Raw genomic sequence first — 4,718 nt, forward strand, 5'->3', positions numbered from 1 at the left:
AAGTGCTGGGATTACAGGCTTGAGCCACCACGCCCGGTCGGCCGGGAAATAGATTCTCTATAAGTTATAAGATACTCCTTTATATCCCAAAATGGCAATCAATTTATTAGTGGTGGGATTGTGTCTTTCCAGTGTCTAGAATAGTAATGTTTATCTGGTATTGAAGTACTTGCCAAACCAAATTAATAATCTACATATTACTTGGGAGAATTGGTTAAGTACATAGGCAGTTGTCTGTGATGGAAGCTGAGGAACTATGAAAGCTTTATGATTATGAACACTTGAGTAAGAGATTTTTTGAGCTTGGCTGGAAAAATATTGAAAAATTAAATCTCGCGACTCACGCCTGTAATCCCAACACTTTGGGAGGCCAAGGCGGGTGGATCACCTGAGGTCAGGAGTTCAAGACCTGTCTGGTCAATATAGTGAAACCCCATCTCTACTAAAAATACAAAAATTAGCCCTACATGGTGGTGGGCACCTGTAATCCCAGCTACTCAGGAGGCTGAGGCAGGAGAATAGCTTGAACCCGGGAGGCAGAGGTTGCAGTGAGCTGAGATTGTGGCATTGCATTCCAGCCTGGATAACAGAACGAGACTCCATCTCAAAAGAAAAAGAAAAAGACAAGTTAGATCTTAGGAAATTTTCCTAGAATTCATGAGTGCCAACACTTAAAAAAAAATTGTTCTTACATCACCCTGTAATTCCCAAATTATATCATTTCATTGCTGACAGTTTAGGCTAGCGCTTTCCTGAGGTCTCTCAATGACAGCAGTGACTTTTCCTTCTTTTCCTTCGTTTTTTTTTTTTTTTTTTTGAGACGGAGTTTTGCTCTTGTCACCCAGGCTGGAGTGCAATGGCGCAACCTCCACCTCCAGGGTTCGAGCGATTCTCCTGCCGCAACCTCTCAAGTAGTTGGGATTACAGGAGTCCGCCACCATGCCTGGACAATTTATTTATTTATTTATTTATTTTTATTATTATTTTTTTTTATTAGAGACGGGGTTTCACTGTGTTAGCCAGGATGGTCTCGATCTCCTGACCTCGTGATCCGCCCGTCTCGGCCTCCCAAAGTGCTGGGATAACAGGCTTGAGCCACTGCGCCCAGCCAATTTTTTTATTTTTTTATTTTTTATTTTATTTTATTTTATTTTTCACATGGAGTCTCAGTCTGTCACCCAGGCTGGAGTGCAGTGGCGCGATCTCGGCTCACTGCAGCCACCACCTTCCGGGTTCAAGCGATTCTGTCACCTCAGCCTCACAAGTAACTGGGATTATAGGTGCTTGCCACCACGCCCAGCTAATTTTTGTATTTTTAGTAGAGATGGGGTTTTGCCATGTTGGCCAGGCTGGTCTCAAACTCCTGACCTCAGATGATCTGCCTGCCTCGGCCTCCCAAAGTGCTGGGATTACAGGCATGAGCCACCGCGCCTAGCCTATTTTTAAATTTTTAGTAGAGACGGGGTTTCACCACGTTGGCCAGGCTGGTTTCGAACTCCTGAAGTCAGGTGATCCACCTGCCTCGGCCTCCCAAAGTGCTGGGATTATAGGTGTGAGCCACTGTGCCCTGCTGACAGCAGTGGCTTTTCTTATCAGTAACTGTCTAATAGTATTAACAAAATTCTACACTGATGAATCACCATGTGGTAGGCACATTTGCAGGTATTTTACACGCATTAATTTATTTGATCTCATAAGAATGCTGTGAGGTGAGAGCTAATATCATCTCTGGTTTTATAAATGAGGAATTAGAGAATTAGTTTAAAGTAGCTAACTTTTGGACTGTTAATCATGGATTATGAGTTCTTGTAAATTGAAATCATGGAGCTTTTGACTCATGAATATCTTATACTTTTCTACACTTTGCCTGCTAGATTTTAGGGTGAATCTTTTGTGTTTGTAGTTGTATCATTATAACACAGGAATAAAGGCTGTGGATTGAGAAGTGGTATATGTTAAGGAGAAAAGAAATGTAAAAGCCTTCTTAATTTTGGGTTGTAATCTTTCTAAAGGTGGATTTTTCTTTTTGTTTTTTGTTTTTTTTTGAGATGGAGTCTCGCTCTTAATTGCCCAGGCTGGAGTGCAATGGTGCAGTCCTGGCTCACTGCAACCTCCACCTCTCGGGTTCAATCAGTTCTCCTGCCTCAGTCTTCCAAGTAGCTGGGATTACAGGCATGCGCCACTACACCCTGCTAATTTTGTATTTTTTTTTTTTTTTTTTTTGAGACAGAGTCTTGCTCTGTCGCCCGAGCTGGAGTGCAGTGGCCAGATCTCAGCTCACTGCAAGCTCCGCCTCCCGGGTTTACGCCATTCTCCTGCCTCAGCCTCCGGAGTAGCTGGGACTACAGGCGCCCGCCACCTCGCCCGGCTAGTTTTTTGTATTTTTAGTAGAGACGGGGTTTCACCGTGTTAGCCAGGATGGTCTCGATCTCCTGACCTCGTGATCCGCCCGTCTCGGCCTCCCAAAGTGCTGGGATTACAGGCTTGAGCCACCGCGCCCGGCCTTGTATTTTTTTTAATAGAGGCAGGGTTTGTCCCTGTTGGTCAGACTGGTCTTGAACTCCCGACCTCAGGTGATCCTCCTGCCTTGGCCTCCCAAAGTGCTGGGATTACAAGCATGAGCCACCGCACCTGGCCAAGATGGATTTTTTTTTTTCTGGTGTATTTTTCTGAGTCATATACACATTCTAACATTAAATTAGAAAAGTGGAATTTTTTTTCCTATTTATAGTCAATTTAAGAATTATTTTATTTTATTTTTATTAAGTACGTCATAATACACTGCATAATCTTTCAGCAGGAGTAGATGAGCATAACTGAATTATTTTCTCATCAATCAGGAAATGCTGTCTATTTTTATTTATTTATTTATTTTTTGAGATGGAGTCTCACTCTGTTGCTCAGGCTGAGTGCAACGGCTCGATCTTGACTCACTGCAACATCTGCCTCCCAGGTTCAAGCGATTCTCCTGCCTCAGCCTCCTGAGTAGTTGGGATTACAGGCGAGCAGATGCCACCAGGCCCAGCTAATTTTTGTATTTTTAGTAGAAACGGGGTTTCACTGTGTTGGCCAGCCTGGTCTCCAACTCCCGACCTCATGTGATCTGCCCACCTCAGCCTCCCAAGCTGTTGGGATTACAGGTGTGAGCCACCGCTCCTGGAAGGAAATGCTTTCTAATCAATCTTCTCCAAACCTTTTGACAGATACTGTAGTAATGACTCCACAGATATGCCCCTTTCCATCAAACTCTGCTAACAGGAATACTGGCTAACTCTTTTTTCCTTGCCCCAGTTAGTGAACTTGTGAATGTGTGCAGTGGCCTCTCTGGGGATGAGGAACCTCGTGCCCATGAGGGTGATTCTAGGGAGAATTTCGAACCACATAGCGACATAGTTATCTAGTGCAGAAATCTTTTAGGACCTTTATAGGTGACCTATCTTCTTATGATCCTTTTTAGATTAGAAATACACGCCTAAATATATTTTACTCCCTGATTAAATGTTATTTCTTCCTAGTTTTTCTATTTTTGATTTTCATTCAAAAAATACTATGGATTAGGTCTACTATCAGAACAGTCTTTACAAGATAGCCTTTTTTTTAAGAGACAAGGTCTTGCTCTGTCACCCAGATTAGAGTGCAGGGGCGTGATCATAGCTCACTGCGGCTTCAAATTCCTGGGCTCAAGTGAGTCTTCTACCTCAGCCTCCTGAGTAGCTGGGACTACAGGCACGCACCACTGCGCCTGGCTAATTTATTTTATTTTTTGTAGAGACAAGATCTCACTTTTTTGCTCAGGCTGATCTCAAACTCTTGGCTTCAAGCGATCCTCCTGCCTCACCCTTCCAAAGCGCTGGGATTACAGGCATGAGCTACCACGCTGGGCCCAAATCTTTCTAATTACCACATTTGAATAGCTATTTATTTTCTTTACCTTCCTAGAAAGTGTTTTCAGACTATAAGAATACAGACAGAAGTTGCATGAAAATAAGCATCCTCTTTGCTCTGTTCCTTGGTGGTAAATCCCATCTCAATAATGCTGAGAGCTTCGGGGGTGAGTCAATTAGCATGTGAAAAACAAGTCATTTTCTCTTTTACCCTCTCATTTTCTGATTTTGATTTGCTTCGGTGGCATCATTCCAGCATTCTCCTGTCATCTGGACTTGGACATATTTGATTAATAATGATTATTATGGCTCTATACATTGTAGAGGACTTTGTACTTTTCAAAGTGCTTCTACGTTCATATATATATATTTTTCTCTCTTTCCTTCATCTTCTCCATATCAATTCATCACCAAGTTCCTACTGATTCCGTAGCTGTAATGTCTTTTAAATTCAACCACTTTATTTCAGTAGCTGACACTATAAAAACCACAGCATAGTAGGACTGGAAGGATCCTTAGAGTCCACTTAATATGAGCTTCTCATTTTATAAATGTAGAAACTGAGATCTAATGTGGTTGAGTAACTTTGGCAAGATTATGGTTACCCCTTACCCCAGGCTCCTTGACCACTGCTTTCAAGGCCATAAATCAACGGTTGACTGATTGTTTGGTTTCACCCCCAACCACCTGCCCACCCCAGTTACGTTCCATTCTGTATAGAATTGGGAGAAAAATATTTTTCAAATTCCATATTCTTAAAGGTGGGCTCTTTCCTCGAGACTTAATGGGACTTCTTATTTTTCTTTTTTCTTTTTTTTTTTTTTTTTTTTTTTT

Source organism: Piliocolobus tephrosceles, chromosome 3, assembly GCF_002776525.5.
Source record: "Piliocolobus tephrosceles isolate RC106 chromosome 3, ASM277652v3, whole genome shotgun sequence".
Taxonomy (NCBI): Eukaryota; Metazoa; Chordata; class Mammalia; order Primates; family Cercopithecidae; genus Piliocolobus; species Piliocolobus tephrosceles.